The sequence below is a fragment of the Bos javanicus genome, chromosome 24 (assembly GCF_032452875.1).
Source record: "Bos javanicus breed banteng chromosome 24, ARS-OSU_banteng_1.0, whole genome shotgun sequence".
Classification (NCBI taxonomy): domain Eukaryota; kingdom Metazoa; phylum Chordata; class Mammalia; order Artiodactyla; family Bovidae; genus Bos; species Bos javanicus.
Genome location: NC_083891.1, coordinates 30,229,528 through 30,249,653, shown reverse-complemented (window position 1 = coordinate 30,249,653; position 20,126 = coordinate 30,229,528). Strand labels below are relative to the sequence as shown.

General features: G+C 42.7%; 1 long non-coding RNA gene across 3 annotated transcripts; it reads left to right on the top strand.

Moving 5' to 3' along the window:
- The first annotated feature begins 1,906 nt into the window (after positions 1 to 1,906).
- LOC133237548 (uncharacterized) lies at positions 1,907 to 15,817 on the top strand. 3 transcript variants are annotated; one of them, XR_009733238.1, is made up of 4 exons: positions 1,907 to 9,703; positions 10,127 to 11,383; positions 13,751 to 13,886; positions 14,681 to 15,817. It is a non-coding gene; the product is annotated as an uncharacterized LOC133237548 (long non-coding RNA). The 3 variants fall into 3 exon arrangements; XR_009733237.1 differs by having other exon boundaries at positions 1,907 to 11,383; XR_009733239.1 differs by having other exon boundaries at positions 1,907 to 11,394.
- The last annotated feature ends 4,309 nt before the right edge of the window (positions 15,818 to 20,126 follow it).

Below are 20,126 nucleotides of genomic sequence, written 5' to 3'. Positions count from 1 at the left end.
GTCCCCTTGAAACACATCTGTCGACTCCAGGTAAATTACCCTGTTCTCCATTCTCTTCTCCCCTACTCCCGAGAGGCCATTCCTCATTATTAAAGAATCACATAATTTCATATTTAAAGAGGACCTTCAGGATCATGTAATTCAACCAATTTTCTTTTTTTTAATAGTCGAAGAAACTTAAGCCCAGGGAGATTAAGTGATTAATGTCTCACTGGATTAAAACCAACCTATCTAGAATTAGTTGTAGGCTCTTTTGATGGTCCTCATTCATGTTTGTCTAGGAGATGTAACTCACGAGAACTTGATCAAGTGGACCTCATTTTAACATGTGGAATTTACTATTTTTCTTTCAGAGTTTATTGGATAACACTTTGGAATCCATTGAGGCTGGGCATGATGTGAAGAGTTGAACATCATCTAGTCCCAGTACATTGTTTCAAAACCATAAGCCCCAGGTCCATAAACACAAACTGCATCTGCTTCTTGTCCTGGAATGTTTTTATGTAAATCTCCAGAGTTTGATGAGGATGTTTGGTTGTGGAGGGTGCAGGGACAGGAACACAGACGAGATTACACTGAGCTGGACTGTGTGGGACAGGCTGTGGCGGCCACAGGATAGGTGCTACAAGAAGATGAGGGAATGAATTAGTGAAGCTCCATGACCAAGCTACATGCCTCCTGGAACATCTGAGAGAAGAGTGTGGTGTGGTAAAAAGACTATCGGTTTAATGGTCAAAGTCGGTTCTGTCATTTACTACCTGTGTAACCTTGGGCTTCCCAGGTGGCTCAGTGATAAAGAATCCACTTGCCAAGCAAGAGATATGGGTTTGATCCCTGGGTTGGAAAGATCCCCTGGAGAAGGAAATGGCAACCCACTCCAGTATTCTTGCCTGGGAAATCCCTTGGACAGAGGAGCCTGCCGGGCTACAGTCCATGGGGTCACAAAGAGTCGGACATGTTTTATTGACTAAACAGCAGCACCCTTGGTGAAAAGAACGTGTGTATATCAGTTTGTTTATGTATAAAATGAGAGTAATTAATACTTACCTTGTGGTTGTGTTAGATGGATAAAAGATGACATAGATAAAGTCCCTGGTATGTACAACACATGCAAAAAATGTTCACATGTAAGTACATATGATGTATGTGTGTGTGCATGGTATATTTGTATGTAAGGAGTGGGGTGAGTGTGTATGTGTGTGTATTGGATTCCAAAGGAAAAGTTGAGGTTTTCTATTAAAAAGTGTTGTTTCTTTCTTTCTTTCTTTTTTAAAGAAAACAGGTGATGCTCTCTATAACACACATTTCTGCAGTTTCTAGCAGTAGGTGAGGTATGAGTGTGAGCATCGTCATGATCTATTCCTTCTTGCTTCACTCAGACATCATAGAAACAAGCCAAAAGGGAAACTGTATGACTTCTCAGAAAAAAAGAAATCAAACAAAAAAATTCTCAAAAAATTCTGTCAACTCATATAGTGTTTATTAAACATTTTATTTCCCCAGCACAAAATGGAGGGAAAGTAATTCCAGCCAACAGTGTTTACTGTCTATTGGGAAAATAGTATTTTATACAGCAGACAACCAGAGAACCATTCAAGGTGGTATGCAAACCATTACCAACTCGCTCTGTGTTCAGAAGAATGGTCTCAGTGTCTGGAGTTGACTTGTAAAGGCATCTTGGGGGGCTATCTAGAGTTGTATTTGAAAGTGAGCTTTGGAGACATGAGTCCTTGAACCATTACCATAGCTTTGTCCGATCACTAAATTCTAATCCTTGATCACCTAATTTGCAAAAATCACTAAGCACAGACTCTGCCACATAGTTAGAAATATCAGCAAATTGGTCATATATATATATATATATATATATATATATATATATTTCTTGTTAAAGGTGAATCTCAAATACTCACAAGTGTTATCAAGGGTGTGGGGAAATTGGAGCCTTCATATACTGGTTATGAGTGAGTGAAAGTTGCTCAGTCGTGTATGACTCTTTGGAACCCCATAGACTATACAGTTCATGGAATTCTCCAGGCCAGAATACTGGAGTGGGTAGCCATTCCCTTCTCAACTCACAATGCAGGGATTGAACCCAGGTCTCCTGCATTGCAGGTAGATTCTTTACCAGCTGACCCACCAGGGAAGCCAAGAATACTGGAGTGGGTAGCCTGTCCCCTCTCCAGCAGATGTTCCCGACTCAGGAATTGAACCATGGTCTCCTGCATTGCAGGCAGATTCTTTACCAGCTGAGCTACCAGGAAGCCCCATGGGGATGTAAAATAGTGCAGCCACTTTGGAAAACAGTCTGGCAGGTTTCTAAAATATTAAGCATAGAGTTACCATAGGACCAAGCTATTCCACTCCAAGAGAAATGAAAACATATATACACACAAACACATACACAAATATTCAGAACACCATTATTCTTAACAGCTTCAAATTAGAAACAAGGAAATGTCCATCAGTGATGAATGGATGAACATAATGTCGTATATCCACAGTGAAATATTATTCAGTAACAGAAAAAAAATGAAGTACTAATACACACTAAAATATGGGTGAACCTTGAAATCCAGATGAAAGAAGCCAGGCACAAAGATCCATTTATGTGATTTATGATTCCATTTGTGTGAAATGTCCAGAACAGGTGGATCATCCATAGAAGCCAAAGTAGGTTTGTGGCTATCAGGGGACAGTGTGGATGGTGATGAAAGAAGAATAATTGCTAATGGATCTGAGTTTCCTTTTGGGGGTGATGAAAATACCCTGGAATTAGTGGTGGTGGTTGCCCAACATTGCAAATGTACCAAATGACTGTATGCTTTAAACTAGCGAAGTACATGGTATGTGAACGAAATCTCAATAAAGCAGTTTAAAAAAAAAAAAAGTGATTTTTTTTTTTTTTTTTTTTTTACTTTTTATTTTGTATTGGGATATAGCCAACTGGGGCTTCCCAGCTGGTACTAGTGGTAAAAAACCCGTCTGCCAATGCAGCAGTTGTAAGAGACATGGGTTCGATCCCTGGGTTGGGAAGATCCCTGGAGGAGGGCATGGCAACCCACTCCAGTATTCTTGCTGGAGAATCCCACGGACAGAGGAGCCTGGCAGGCCATGGTCCATAGGGTCACAAAGAGTCGGACACAACTGAAGTGACTTAGCACAAACACACATACATATAGCTGATTAACAATGTTGTGATGGTTTCAGGTGAACAGCAAAGGGACTCAGCCGGACATATACATGTATCCGTTCTCCCCCATACTCCTCTCCCATCCAGGCTGCCACATAACATTGAGCAGAGTTAAAAGACATGAGGTAGTTGGACAAGTGGAGAGAAGCAAGCCAGCAGAGCAGAGCAGACTGGGACCTTGGGATCCAGGCAGCTGAACCGAGGATTTGAGAGAATTGTGGGAGGGGATGGGGCATCAAGGTAAGTCGGTGAAGATCATGTGTAATATTTCAGTGCTAGCTTACGATGCAATCTGAGGCCACCTTGGGGTGGTAGGAAGGGCAGAAAAAATGGAATTTTTCAGATGTATCAGAATGTAGCATGGACTGGAATGAACAGGGGGTAAAAATCAGAGAACTCTAGAGTAGCTTCTGACAAAAGAGGAGACGTGTGTGTGTGTGTGTGTGTGTGTGTGTGCGCGCGTGCGCGCTGTGTGTGGGTCCTGGGTGCGTGTGTTAGTCTGTGAGGGACCCGTGGGCGTCAGGGCCAGGCCTCCTTGTGGCTGCAGTGCGGGGTCCGGCCTCCCGGGGGCGCTATGACCGCGAGCGGATCCACCTGGTGGGGGTCGCACCACTACATGGCGAGAACCCCCATCCTTGCTCACAGCCCATCTTGCTTTCTGTGAAAATTGTCCTTGAGGTAGGAAGAGCCTCATTTTCCGTACAGAACAAACACAAATACGATATTTCATATCTTCTCTGCCATTTTTGCCCTTGTCTGTAATTGGAAACTCTAGCCCCCAGTCTTACCTGTAGGATTCTGTCTTCAAACGTGCGATCCTGTTTCTCCCCTTGCCAGACCCTCCCCGTCTGTCTTGTTTTTCTCCTTCAAATCGTCACGATCTCTGATTTTATTCATCAGATCTTTTGATTAGGGACGGTAACGGAGCAGGGCAGGAGCGGGGGTGGTGTTGGGGGGTGGGATTCCTCTGTTTCATTAGTTTCTGATGAAGCCCGCGCTTTGGCCAGGCTGCTTTCATAAATCCACACACTTTCCGTCTGACAGCCTCCCCTCTCCATCTTTCTTGCAGATTCAGGTTTTGTGCTCAGCGGCGTCTTAACTCACCTCCAGCCGATTCTGAACGTTGAGGTTCTCTTTGCCCTTCAGCTTGCTATTCACCATTTTCTTCTTATTCCTGAATTTTGCCCTTTTCCCTCAAGTTCACCGTCCGAGACTTTCTCTTGGGAGTCACCCTCAATGACAGCATCAAACTTGCCTCATGGGGATGTGGCTGCCCGCAGCCGGGCCTATTAGACAGCCTCTGCCCCTGTGCAGAGAAGAGTCCCTGTGCCGAGTTAGCATGTTCTTATCAACCTATATTGTGATCAGTGCCCCAAAGAGAACTGAACTAGCATCGTCTTCAACAATTTTAATTGTCAAAGCCCCCAGCTTCCCTGGTGGCTCAGATGGTAAAGAATCTGTCTGCCAATGCAGGAGACAAGGGTTTGATTCCTGGGTCAGGAAGATCCCGTGGAGAAGGGCATGGCAACCCGCTCCAGTATTCTTGCCTGGAAAATTCCATGGACAGAGGAGCCTGGCGGACTACAGTCCGTGGGGTCACAAAGAGTCCGACACAAATGAGCAACTAACACACTACCTTTGAGGGATATACCTGGATTCTGACTTTTAATTTGCTTCTGAGCCTTTGTTTTGTGAACTTTGGCCAGTCTTTCAGCTTTATCAGTGAGAACGCATTTCAGGAGTCTCACACATACACAGCTTCTAGGTGAGAAGGGAGGCAAACAGCCCTCCAGGGCTGCCTTGATCTAGTCCCAACCCCTCAAGGCTGCCTTTGCTACCCAGCATACAGGAGGATTAGCTTTCTGCTGCTGCCTTCTTCCTGACAACACAAAAAAGTTTCCAGGCCTTGCAATTTCATACTCTGATCCCTATTGTTGGCATCAGTCTTCTGGATTGTGAAGGGCCTTTTGTTTGAGACCTTTCAGTAGAAACCAGAGCTTCTCCACTCAATGAAGCAATATACCATTTCATAGAATCCAAGATGACATCAATTTTAAGACATATTTTATGTCCCCCACACAAAAAAAGAATGTAGCCACTTAAACTATGACAATCATTGATTGTAGGACCATGATGTGGAAAAAAATATACAACTTGGAATCATAAATATGTAGCACAGTGGTTGCATGTTGAGGTCAACCTGATAGGGTTTGAATCTCAGCTCTATTTAATGTCTGACCTTGGGCAAGCCACTTAACTTCTCCTTGCCGCAGGTTCCTCAACTGTTGGGGTGATCATAATAGTGTCTACTTAGAAGGATAGATAAGGATTAAATAAGTGTCTATATACACAACACTTAGTAGCTGGGTATAATAAAGGCTCAATAAGTGTCAACACCTTTTATCTGAATGCTAATAAAAAGTATGTGCATGTGCATGCTCAGTCGCTAAGTCATGTTTGACTCTTTGCCGTCCCATGGACTGTAGCCCACTTGGCTCGTCTGTCTGTCAGGTTTTCCCGGCAAGAATACTAAAGTGGGTTACCATTTCTTCCTTCAGGGGATCTTCCGCGTCCAGGGATTGAACCCGGGTCTCTTGTACCTTCTGTATTTGCAGGCAGATTCTTTACCACCGGTGGAGGCAGGAGGAGAAGGGGACAACAGAGGATGAGATGGTTGGATGGCATCAATGACCAGATGAACATGAGTTTGAGCAAGCTCCGGAAGTTAGTGATGGACAGGGAAGCCTGGCGTGCTGCAGTCCATGGGGTCACAAAAAGTCGGACACGACTGAGCAACTGAACTGACTGAATCTTTACCACTGAGCCACCTGAGAAGCCCCTTTTAAAAGTATAATCGCCATGCATCTTAGACTGCATTAACTGTTGCTGATTTATCTTGACATGCTCTATTTTGATGTTTCTCTCTCTCTCTCTCAATAGCCACTTACCCCTTTAAAAGTGCAAGTTGCACATTTGTTAAGGCTTAAATTGGCTAGTTTTTTTTTTTTTTTTTGCCTCTGTATTCTGACTGCACTAATGGTGGCCTCAATGAAGCAGAAAGCAGATATCCACAGTATCATTTTGAGGATTTGGGCAGGAAAATACGAATAAGGAAAGAAAGAAAATAGTGGGGAACCAGTGGGTTCTCTGTTTATTCACTGACAAAGAAGTGGCTATTTAAAAATGGATTTTCAAGAAGGAAAAAAGAATCAAGTCAAAATTAAAGTTAATTTTAGAAATTTTAGTCCCAATTGAAGATTGCTGATCTGCTTATTACTTTTTTTTTTTTTGAGAGACATTTAGAATTAGAAAAATAATGGTTGCTCAGCCATTCAACTTAAAGATATTTAAGTGTTTTAGTTGGCTTATAATCTGATGGTCAAAGTTTAAAAAATTATTTTAGTGAAAAAAAGTTTAAAGCAATTTCCTCTAACCCACCTTGGGCTTCCCAGGTAGCACAGTGGTAAAGAATCCTCCTGCCAATGCAAGAGACCAGGGTTAAATCCCTGGGTTGGGAAAGATCCCCTGGACAAAGCAAAGGCAATCCACTCTAGTATTCTTGTCTGGAAAATCCCAAGGACAGAGGAGACTGGCGGGCTACAGACCATGGGGTCACAAAGAGTGAGGCATGACCAAGCAACTGAGCACCTACACAACCCACCTTGAGATTAGTGTATCTTTTTCTTTTTTTTTTCCTGGAGTGGCATTTAGAACAATTGGATTTCATGTTACAGTCATTCTGTCATTAAAACACTGAATCAGGTAATCATTTCATTTCATTTGCTTCACAGATTATCACCAGAAAGTACTCTTGTCATCAAGGCTTTGTTGATGTCTGTGGGGTTTTGTCCACATGGTACAGAGTTGACAAGTTAAATGAAAACAGGAAAGCATGCTGGGCTGAGTAAATGAGTTTGTTTGTGGTATTTGTATTGTGGTTGAAGAAGATAAATGGCTAGAGAGTAATATCACCATCGACTGGGAATAGATCGTGTGTCACAATAGACCTCTGTGAATTCATCTTGGGGCCAGCTACTGGGGTCAGCCTCCATCTCTCTTAGGACCTTTTTCAGAAGAGAGATGTGAAGTTCCGGGCTGTTAAGTGAACTATTGTGTTTCAGTGAAGTTCAGGTATCATAGGTTGTAAGACCCACTATGGTTTTATGTTCCACCAAGAAAACAAATTCAAAATCACTGCAGATGGTGACTGCAGCCATGAAATGAAAAGACGCTTACTCCTTGGAAGGAAAGTTATGACCAACCTAGATAGCATATTCATAAGCAGAGACATTACTCTGCCAACAAAGGTCCCTCTAGTCAAGGCTATGGCTTTTCCTGTGGTCATGTATGGATGTGAGAGTTGGACGATGAAGAAGGCTGAGCACCGAAGAATCGATGCTTTTGAACTGTGGTGTTGGAGAAGACTCTTGAGAGTCCCTTGGACTGCAAGGAGATCCACTCAGTCCATTCTGAAGGAGATCAGCCCTGGGATTTCTTTGGAAGGAATGATGCTGAAGCTGAAGCTCCAGTACTTTAGCCACCTCATGCGAAGAGTTGACTCATTGGAAAAGACTCTGATGCTGGGAGGGATTAGAGGCAGGAGAAGGGGACGACAGAGAATAAGATGGCTGGATGGCATCACTGACTCAATGGACATGAGTCTGAGTGAACTCCGGGAGTTGGTGATGGACAAGGAGACCTGGCGTGCTGCGATTCATGGGGTCGCAAAGAGTTGGACACGACTGAGCGACTGAACTGAACTGAAGAAAACAAAAATTACTCCTACAACTGTAGCACCATGATTTTTTTTTTTATGCCTTAGAATTTTTGTTGGAAAGGTTTTTTTTTTCAAGTTTTCTTTGATGTGAACCATTTTTTAAAGTCTTTAGTGAATTTGTTACAATACTGCTTCTGTTTTATGTCTTTTTTTTTTTTGACCCCAAGGCATGTGGGATCTTAGCTGTCCAACCAGGGGTTGAACCTGCATCCCATGCATGGGAAGGTGAAGTCTTAACCACTGGACCCCCAGGGAAGTCCCTGGAAAGGTTCTTGTACTTATTTTGGCATTGATTTTGCCCCTATATATCTCTTGTGCATATGTAAAAGGCAAACTAAAAATGAAATACATTGGCTGAGGAATTTACAAAACTTCATTTTCAGAATGTGATTCTTATGAATTAGTTTCCTACTTGGAGTCTGTAATCTTCATGTTTTGCTGTTCAGGCTTGTCCTCTGTGCCATCAAAAGCATTGGTGATGGAGCATTTCCCAAAAGCTTCCTCTCCTGTCTCTAGGATTCACTTCTGAGTCACTTCACATGTTTTATGCAGGTCTAAAGGCAGTGATAACTGGCCAACTACTGGTGGCTAACGGTGATGGTAAGATGTATTTTGATTTCAGAAATATTAAAATGTGGGTAAAGATGTGTCTCTTTAAAAAGTAATTTTATTTATTTAATTTTGGCTATGCAGGGTCTTTTTCGCTGCACAGGCCTTCTCTAGTTGCGGTGAATGGCGGCTACTCTTCACAGTGGTGAGCAGGCTTCTCATTGCAGTGGCTTCTCTTATTGCTGAGCACAGGCTCTAGGGTGCCCGGGTTTCAGTAGTTCCACCTCCCAGGCTCTAGAGCACAGGTGCGGTAGCTGTGGCACACGGGCTTAGTTGCTCTGAGGTATGTGGGCTCTTCCTGGACCAGGGATCGAACACATATCTGCTGCAGGTGGAGTGTCCACCACGGAGCCACCAGGGAAGTCCCAAAATGTCTCTTTAGGTTCACGCTGAGGTCTGTCTCTCTCTTACCCTGGACACAAAGGAGGCTTTTGTCCTCTGGTTCCACAAGTTGACGTTTCACACCAAAGGGCAGGGGCAAGTGCTGGGTTGAATCGGTATTTAAATCGGTATTTATATTAATGTATCGGTATTTATCGGAGAAGTCACTGGCGACCCACTCCAGTACTCTTGCCTGGAAAATACCATGGATGGAGGAGCCTGGTAGGTTGCAGTCCATGGGGTCGCTAAGAGTCAGACACGACTGAGCGACTTCACTTTCACTTTTCACCTTCATGCATTGGAGAAGGAAATGGCAACCCACTCCCGTGTTCTTGCCTGGAGAATCCCAGGGACAGGGGAGCCTGGTGGGCTTCCGACTGTGGGGTCGCACAGAGTCGGACACGACTGATGCGACTTAGCAGCAGCAGCAGCATCAGTATTTATCGGTATTTATATTAATCGGTATTTTCAGCTCCTCACCTCTCACTCAACAGCTCAGATCTCCTGTGTTCCCTTTCAAACCTCTGTTGAAGGCAACTGGGTGAACCTTTGGGGGAAAAGAAAAATCAAAACCCAGTACAGAACTTGTTCTGGATCTGTTCCCTTTCAACACTCCTTGGTGATGTCAGCGGAAGTTCTCTGGGGCACATCATTCTGTAAACATGGGCATCTCCAAGGGATGAAGATTCTGTTGCTCCATTCTGTGCAAGGCTGTTGGCTAAGAAAATTGTGACGTTTTCCAGGTACAGTTGACAGTCGCTCTGAGGAAAGCACTGTTCTGAGTCTTTTGGGGATATGCTTTCATTGGCCTTCGTAACCTACTGCTTATAGCTAAATGGCGCTGAGAAGGCCACATCTGTTGGGAAGGAAGAGTCTCGTGTCTGTGGGTTTTAGGGAACAATCTGCATCACTGTAATCTTAACACATAATTCGATCTGCCTGGAGAGATGAGCTCTTTGCCTAACACCCAGCTGGACAGATTGCACTCAGGAAGGTCACCCAAGATGCTCGCTGTTTGTGCATGAAAATGCGTCAGTCTGTCTTTTCTATTTTGCCATTTCCCGTTTTCTTTGAGCACCGGAGTTTGTTTATTCAATTGTTTTATATTTGGGCAGCTGGGGACTGAGATATTTCTTTTCTGTTTGTTTCTCCAACTCTTTTTACAGTTTAACAAGTCAAATACAAAACTCAGGGGACTTCATAAGCCTCATGATGGAGCTGTGAATAGCATCCCATTATTGATTGGAAATACTGCATTGGAATGCCGCGGAAGAGCCCCAAACCAAAACTTTTCAGATGCCTGAAGCTGTGAGCTTTCCAATTAGGCTGAAAGTTTCCCTTGATAACCAGTAGTGCTGAAGCTTTTAATATTGTTTTGGCCTATCAGTTCTTAGCACGATTTTCTAGTTATGAAGGCCAGCGGATCACTCGGCGTCAGCGAGATAGCTCATCCATCCCACTTGCACGCTTTCTGATCAAATATGCTATCTGAAAAAAAAGGAATCTTCAGCTTCACGTAAATCGATCGTAATTGGGAGCAGTTCGTCTTTCCTTCTTCAATGCTATCTCCTTCTGTGCAGCCTATTTTGCATCCAGAGATACATTTGAAAGTCGAAATCCCTTGAAGCTAAATATTCTAAACTGACAGAAGAATTTCTAGTGGCACACCAGCCTGGAGCCATGTTTTTATGAGGACATCACTTTCTATTTCTAAGCTTCAGTGTGCATTCTTGCTTCCTTATTGCTGGGAGCCATGCCACATCAACTTGCCTCCTTTTCAGCTTTTAATGTTTTTTTAATGGAGTCCAGTTTTCCGCCTAAGTTATGGCTAGCCTTCTGACAAACCATCAGACACCTAAGCAACCAGAATGGAGGTGTCCAGATGTGACATGGTGTGGGGGTAAACTTGCATGCCATTGAATAAAACCATATTCTAAGAATTCCTTTATACCTGGCCTCTGAATGTGCCATGAAGGCTAAAAGGGGCTTAAGAAAAACATTTTAAAAATTAATATGTGACCTGAAGTCTTTTCTTGTAAGCCACTAGCGAAGGCAATCATTTCTCAATCTGACTGGCATGGTGAGTGTGTTGCCTAAACAGTGAAATAGCAGCACAGCTGAATTTTTTTTTTTTTTCAAGTTTAAAATTGCTCGCGGAGCTCTGAGGTTAGTTATCTAATGAAATAAAAGCAAGCGTGCTTTGCATGTACCTGGTTGTTTAGAAGAACTTAAATAATTGTAAAGTACAAAATGATGAATCATTGCAGATGCAAATTCATCAAGGACAGTGGTATTTCTGTGATAAAGGAAGAAGTCTATGTTCTTGAAAGTCAGCAATCTATACAGCTTGGAAGACATCCGCAGAACATTTGGTAATTAAATATGCCCTCAACTGAGAAATAATGCCTGGAGTTGTCCTGCTGGTAAGTAAAAGGTATGCCTTTATGCCTGGGTTTTACGATTTCTGCTTGGACTCTTGTAGGTGTTCCGGTTATGAGGGTACACAATCTACAGAATAATATGAGTAAATGTTCTGACTAAGAGACAGAGTTCATCTTATCTTTTTAGATTCACAACAGCTGAGTCTTTCTTGGGATTCAGATTTCAGCTCAATGTTTTCCCCTCCCCCAGGAAACCTTCCCATCCTTGTGAGCCCACTCTGTGTCATCATTTTCCTTTACTTTTATTGTTGTTTGAAATGATTGTCTTCATTTGGTGGCTGATTTGTTGATGCCTCTGCCTGGTAGAAAATCAACTCATTGAGAGTGGGATGTTGTTAACTGTCTCCTTTACCACTTTACCCTAGCTCCTAGAAGCAGTGACTGGTACATTGGAGGTTTTCAATAAATAATGAATGAATGCATGTATGAAAGCAGAATTCTGACTGCAATATAACTCCAAAAAGAGTTATAGAACATTGGATGGCCCATGAGCTGGGTGTAAGATACGGCCATTTATGACATCTGAAATGTAGTCTAATGAGGTCAGGAATTTTCTTTTTTCCTTTTTTTTTTTTTCCCACACCACATGGCTTGCAGAATCTTAGTTCTCAGACTAGGGACTGAACCTGGGTCACTACAGTGAAAGCGCTGAGTCTTAACCACTGGACTACCAGGGAATTCTTAGGAATTTTCTTTATGCTTGAAAAAAATCAGGCATGGCATCTGATATTTTAAGCGATTGGAGGTGGGTTAATGCAGAAGTGTTGGGGAGATGAGCTGGTGTTACATTCATTCCAGGGCTGTTATAGGGAATGTGCAGGGAGGGGGTTCTCTCAGAGTGCCCACTGACTGGGTGTCCCAGGAATAAGACCTGCAATACCAAATTACTGTGATTGACAGGGACCATCCTTTCCAGTGTCAGAATTCCTTGAACAAAGTTTGAAATTCCTTGAACAAAGCATTTTTCCTTGGACAAAGGATAGGAAAGTATTTTAGCAATTGATTAATACTTTGGGTACTTTCTGTTAATACATCTTGCAGTCTTTTACATTGGTAAAAACTGTTGTTGCCAAAAAAGCAGTTTGGCTGATGGAATCTGATATTCATTAGAAAGATTAGTAACTTAAAGAAAAGTACTTCTTTGAATTTGATGTATTTTACAGGAAGGGGCCTAGTTTGATGTTGCCCAGCTTAACTTTTCATACAAATTGCCCTTGAGGAGTGTTTTTTAATCTGATGCATTTTTATCCCTATCTTCTGAAGTGGCATTAAAAAAAAAAAAAAAATAGGAGGCTAGAGTAACATGGAAAGCAGCTTTTATTCACTCCAAGGACAACTAACGCACATACAACCAAGGGCAGAATTAGTCTCTAGGTGCATATATTAGCCTAAGGGTGTCATGGGTGTCTGTGTCTTACTCAGGAAACTCTTTAAAAAATAATTACCTTGTGATTAGTATCTGATGCCAGTGGTATATTTTCACTTGAAAAGTCTGAGGTCTTTATTTCCTTGAGACAATGAATGAACTTCTTTTCACCTTGTTCTTGGCTGTGTTTCTTCCTTGATCTTAATATAGACACACAAGCCTTCCTGGTGGCTTTCCTGGTGGCTCAGATGTAAAGAATCTGCCTGCAATGTAGGAGACCTGGGTTCAACCCCTGGGTCAGGCAGATCTCCTGGAGAAGGAAATGGCTACCCATTCCAGTATTCTTGGAGCTTTCCTGGTGGCTCAGGCAGTAAAGAATCTGCAATACAGGAGACACAGGTTCAATCCCTGGGTCAGGAAGATCCCTTGGAGAAGGGAATGGCTACCCACTCCAGTATTCTTGCCTGGAGAGTTCCATGGACAGAGAAGCCTGATGGGGTATAGTCCATAGGGTCTCAAAAAGTAGCACACAACTAAGCAACTAACACTCGCACTTTCACACACCAAGGCACCCTTGTTGGCCTGCTGCCCCTGCCAATGGTAGATTTCCCAGTAACAATTTATCTTCATACTGTAATTGCAATCTGGTTAAATCACAAATACTTACTAATGCCTTTTTTTATATTTAAGATATATATTCTATACCAGGTGGGGTATAATCAGAACAACAGAATTATCGTTTTCTTATGGATTCTATCGAATGCTTCTGTTGGGTCCAGCTACCAGCGGAAGCCATCAGAAGGATGAGTTTACAAGTTTGACTAAATGTGGGGAACAGAGACACAATAGTGCTTGCTCTTCCTGGTTAAAACTCATTGATAACATTTTGTTCATGTTCAAAGACTCTTCAAAAATGAGTTTGGGAGCAATTCAGGGTCCAGCCTTTAATCATCAACCACTGCCTGACTCTTTCATCACTTCAGGGGTTTCAAGAGGACAGTGGATGGTATGTGGATGATGGCAATGACTGGATTGTGAACCACATATGGAAAAGCCATAATCCATGGCTTTGATGTCAAGAAGCCACAGCCCACCAATCCAATGATGTCAGCATGATGGGTGAGGAATTGTCAGGCTATTGTTATTGGCTTTTCAAAAATAAGGAGCTAGTGATGAGGGTTTCCTGGTGGCTCAGTGGTAAAGAATCTGCCAGCCAATGCAGGAGACAGGTCCAGATCCCTGGTCTGGGAGAATCTCACATGCTTCAGAGAAGCTTCACAGCTATTGTGCCTGTGCTCTAGAGCCCCTGAGCCCAACTACTGAAGCCTGCGTGCCCTGGAGGCAGTGCTCTGCAACAAGAAAAGCCACTGCAATGAGAAACCCACACACCACAACCAGAGAGTAACCCCAGCTCTCCGCAACTGGAGAAAAGCCCTCTCAGCGATGAAGACCCAGCACAGCCAAACATAAATAAACAAAATTGTTTTTCAAAAAGGAACTAATGAACTCTTCTTCTAGGGAGGGACATATATGTGAACGAGCTCTTTTGGGAAAAAAACAAAAAAACAAAAAACCTAATGTAAAAGGCCCACTGTTGGACTTATTTGAAGTATTTTGCACTTAAAAAATGTGGGGTTTTTTGGTCACACAGTATGTGGGATCATAGTTCCCTGACCAGGAATCAGACCTGCACCCCCTGCATTGGAAGCATGGAGTCTCAACCAATGCACCACAAAGGAAGTCCCCTTATTTGAAGTATTTTGTTCATGTTTTCTAAAATAGAGATGTGCAGGAAGAAAGGGCATGTCTGTGAAGATGATGAGATCAGTAGTTGGGGTTCTTGGAGGATAGGGTATGGCCTTCTAGAATTTGTCATTAAAGTGTTTCATTATGTTTTTTTTTTTTTTTCCCAGAAAAAAAGGATGAGAGAAGAAGAACCTGGAACAAGGGAGAAGGGAGGAAGAAGGATGGAGATCAGGAACATGGCCAACCTGTGTTCTCACTTGTAATTAGGGAGTAAAGGCTTGCCTTCATAAGCTTGCATGTCATATTTAACTGGTGCCTTCCTATAACATCTTGACTTAATAAAGAGGCTAGCAAAAGGAAAAGAGAAGAAAAATGAAAGAAAAAAATCCGCAGGAGGACAATAAAAAGTTTCCTCTTCACACCCACCGCCGTGGGGGTTTTTCCTTTGTGCCTCATGGCTTATCCCACTGAAACGCATCAATTTTTGCTTTTATGCTGGAAATGCCCGAAAAACATTTGAAGCTTCCCAGCCACCCCTTGAGGGTGAGAACGTTTCACAATGTGTCTCCAGGGAAGGCTAGGGGGCCAGCGTCGGGTAGAGAGGAGGCTTTCTCCCCTTCACAGGGGAACAAAGGACAGAACCTCAGAGTTCTTGACCCAATGTGTGACCTCGGGCCCAAGGCAAAACATTTTATCTCTGGGTCCTAGTGACATAAGCTCTCTGGGCTCTGTGATTGTGCTCTAGGATGTGACCAAAAACCTTTGATGGAATTACTGCCTCCTCTCTCTCTCTGCCTGGCCATTTATTATTCTGTATATTTTCGAGAGCTGTGGGAAACTTTCATAACCAAAGCCTAAGCCAGGCGAAAACTTGTTCTATTTGGAATTTGTAATGAAGTCAAAACATGGCCTGGATTTTCTGAAAGGCTCCTTTGGCTGCCTGCGACAGCCCCAGGGCACAATCAGACAGGGATGGAGCAGGCCTGGGAGCAGATTTCGTTACCAAGAATAGGACACAACAATATTTGCCTCCAAAACACCACGGCTGCTATTTACCTTCTCAGCTGGAAGAAGTGAGAGATAAATGCAGATTTCATATAAAGTGCAAATACCAATTCCTTGATTTCTAATTTGGGGGATTTTCTCCCCTCTCTAAGCTTCCTCTAAACAAAAGGTTAGGGAGAGTTTTTAGCATATTTGATTTCCTGACCTAAGGGAAGAAATTCTTTATTTCAGAACTTTTGACCCCCAAAGAGCTCTTACTTTTGCTTGAAAGCCTGAATAAAAATGGTTAGACGTGTAAAGCGATTGTGGGTTTTGCTAGTGCTTTCTTTTGTGCACTATGCCTGTTGGGGTGTTGGTCTGCAGGGAAATCCTATGAGAAAAACAAGTTTTCTCCTGGTTTGGATGGAAAACTTTGCCTACTTTTCAGAAGCTCTCGCAAATTATTTACTGGCTCAAACCTGATTCCTCCAGAGGAGCCTCGGTCCCTCACAAAAGTGCTAAGTGGTAAGATGTAGTTCCTAATTTTTATTTAAGTCAAAGGTTAATAGTATGAGGGGGTTTGTACCTTCACTGTTTCAAGTTAATATTTATTTTTTCACCGTCGTTTAAAGACTTTCCTACGGCCCTTATTTCACTGCTGAAAGCAGAGTAAGAGAACTCAGATTTCATGCCCCCAGGCTTGAATAAAGGAATAAAAACAGCACAACATTTGCATCTATTTAGCCATCTCAGTTCTAAGAGCCCCCTCACAGGGAGAGGAGGGGAAAACCGTATCTCTAGGTGAAATGAGGCTCTTCAGAAAGCTTTGCCGAAAACACAATTCAGAGAAAGATAATCACTGTCAGAAATGACCTAGGAATTCAAGGCCTTATGATTGAAAACACAAAGCTAAGAAAGGTGCATTCTCCTGCCTCCCTGCCTGCCCGGATATCAGTGAACATCAGCTAAAGGTGGTTGAAGAACCAATTTCATGCATCTACTGTACGAGGAAATGAACTGAGCCAAGGGCAAAAATAAAATTATACAAATGTTATTATAGACTAGCCTGCTTCTGTCCTAGTTTAATTCAAATTTTAGTGCTGCAGGCTTGGCTTCAGGCAGTAGCCTTCCTGAATAAATCAACATTTGCTTACATCTAAATTATTAGGGGAGCATGTGACTTTGTTTATTGTATAAATTATACGCAAGGTTAAAGCATTAACTGTTCAACTCGTTTTGTTCAGTCACCTCACCAATTCTCCCTCCAACCCCCCCAGTCAGCTGTCCCCCAAATAGGAAAGAAAAATCTCAAATTCCTAAGTTTTTTTCAGACGAACCCAATAACAGAGCTGCAAAGCCTTGTGAACCTGAGGTTGTGGGCAGGGGCCTGAAGGTAAGATGGAAGATAGTCTCTTTTGGTTTTTTTTTTTTTAACTTTTTATTTTGTATTGGAGTATAACCAATTAGCAATGTTGTGATAGTTTCAGATGGACAGTGAAAGGACTCAGTCATACGTACGTGCACATGTATCCATTCTCCCCCAAACCCCTCTCCCAGCCAGATGGCCTCATAACATTGAGCAGAGTTCCATGTGCTATGTGGTAGGTCCTTGTTGGTGATCCATATAGTGGGAGATGGTATTAATGTTTAGACAAAAAGGAAAAAGGAGCCCAAGAAATTGTTCACAAGAGTCCTGATGGGGTGTCTGCACACTGTGAAATGGTGAGCTGGTAAGTAATCAGTTAAGTTGATTAAGGCAGCCAACCAAATGGGATAATTTAATATAAAACTAAAGAAAGCCTTTTGGCTAGGGTTTCAGTAGACAAGGAATTTCAAGTTATACGGCAATATTGGTCGCAAACATTTTTATTGCCTTTATTAGAAAAAAAAAGTTTAAACGTAGACCCTTTGGAAAAGGCATTTAAGAACAATGGAGGTTTTTTTTTTTTTTGGAGGGGGAGGATTGTGGTTTTTGCTTTTTCTTTTTTTTGTCTCTGCACAGCACTGTGAATGCCCTCCTGAAAGCTCATTCATACATGTTTGGGAAATAAGGATAGAGCTTAATAATTAGACAATTTTACTTTCTAAGTATTTAGACAAACCAGATTTCAGATGTGTTCTGCTTTGAGAACATTCAATCTAAATGAATATCAAGCGTTCAGAGTAGACAAATTTGAGGCAATTTTTGCTTTACAGAAGGTTCTTCTTTGTGTTAAGATCATCCATAGTAGGCTTCTTGTGAATTTTGACCATTTCCGGAGTGATAAATTTATTTACAAAATTGTAAATTGAATTCAATTGAAAAGATTAAATTCAGTCTTTTCCAAGAATGTGTGTGTTTCTTTCTCAAAACTCCTTCTAGAAACACTGCAGGTCAGAAGATTTTCATATAGAAAGATCTTTTTCAATAAATGATTTGAATGAACGGTATGTTCAAGAGGAGAATCAACTTCACATTCAGCCAACTCCCAGTTCTTTTTGTTTGCATCCTAAATGGGGCTTTGAGATCTTGGACTGTGGTTTTCCAAATATGGTCAGTGGGCCCTCATCCACATCCATAGAATCACCCAGCTGTGGAGCCCAAGAATCTGTTGCAGGAAGGCCCCTTCCAGAGCCTGAAGCTGGGCTCATGTCTAACATCAGAAATGAATTGTCAGAGGACACACAAATGCTGACAAAACAAGAGATTTTATTGGGAAAGGGCACCCGGGTGGAGAGCAGTAGAGTAAGGGAACCCGGGAGAACTGCTCTGCTACTTGGCAAAGTCTCAGGTTTTATGGTGATGGGGTTAGTTTCCGGGGTGTCTTTAGCCAATCATTCTGACTCAGAGTCCTTCCTGGGGGTGCATGCCTTGTTCAGCCAAGATGGATGCCAGAGAGGATTCTGGGAGGTGGTCGGATATGTGGTGTCTCCTTTTGACCTTTCCTGAACTCTTCTGGTTGATGGTGGCTTATTAGTTCTGCGTTCCTTACCAGGACCTCCTATGGTAAAACAGCTCATGAAAATGGTTACTAAAGGGCCTGGCCAGGATGGGTGGTTTCAGTCAGTGTGCTTCCCCTAACAAATCTACTGTGTAATAAATGTCCACATGATTGGGATGCACATGAACTAACATTTGAGAACTTTTTTCCCTTGATCTAACGTGGAAGCCAACCATATTGCTCTGTCTACGCTTTCACTTCACATGCTTTCATCATCGACATTTCATGGTGTCCTGGAGCTCAGCCCAAATTAAAGCACGCTCCCAGTCATAAGACCTCCTAGTCCCTGCCCTGCTTTGCTTGGTCAAGGGCATCTTTGGAGCACACTTATTCACTCCATGGTAAATTCTGATTGGTATTGAGACAGCAAGCCTATGAAAAATCACCACACCTAACTATAGTTCTATTTGAAATAATTTATTAGGTGTAAAACTAAATTGCTTTCCACTCAATTGGTATTTTTAAAAAATTGCTTTGAGAGTGAAAGTTAGTCACACAGTCTTGTCCGACTCTGTAGTCTTGTCCGACTCTGTGAGTCCCATGAATTGTAGCCTGCCCAGCTCCTCTGTCCATGGAATTCTCCAGGCAAGAGGACTGGAGTGGGTTGCCATTTCCTTCTCCAGGGGATCTTCCCGACCCAGGGACTGAACCGGGGTCTCCTGCATGACAGGCAGATTCTTTACGAACTGAACCACTAAGGAAGCCCCAAACATTTTTTTTAAAATGTAATACAATTTTTAAAGGTTGTACTCCATTATTGGCTATATCCCCCATTTTGTACAATATATCCATGTAGCCTATCTTACACCCAACAGTTTGCACCTCTTACTCTGCCACGCCTACGTTACCCCTCCTGCCTCTCTACTTTGTTCTCTGTATTTGTGAGTCTGCTGAAGAAATAGCTTTTTAATAGCATCATGTCAGAGTGGAGAAATCAGAGACTTTGGAATCAGGCAACTCTGGCTTCAAATCGGTTTCATGGCTCACCCTCATAGGATGTTTGGCAAAACTTGAATGTCTCTGAACTCTTTCTTTGCTTGTGATGTGGGAATCTTAAATTATAAACAGTCCGGGTTGGAGAGAAAAATGAACAATATGCAAGAAGTGCTTGGGGTAGATAATAGTAATTATCATTCACCATTTACAAATAGCTGTTGATTTCACAAAAGGTGGACATGAAAAGAAGAAGCAGTGGAGAGATGGGATGAGGCTGCTGATGAAATACTAGGGAATTCCTGGGATGCACAGGAAACTGCTGAAAACTACTCACTTCCTGCTCAAACCTGGGCCCTATAAAGTCTCTCCCAGAGTTCCTTCGGGGTGAAGACAAAGAAAGAATGCATAGCCATTCCAGATGACTGCCACAGCTAGCATTGTCCCAGAGACAATGTGCTAGAAGACAGCAAACTTACCTAGGAAGTCATGTGATGAAAATTTTGTAGACAAAATGAGAACTTTGGGCCACTGAAGACAGGGGCTAATGCTGCTGCTGCTGCTGCTAAGCCGCTTCAGTCGTGTCCGACTCTGTGCGACCCCATAGACGGCAGCCCACCAGGCTCCCCCGTCCCTGGGATTCTCCAGGCAAGAACACTGGAGTGGGTTGCCATTTCCTTCTCCAATGCATGAAAATGAAAAGTGAAAGTGAAGT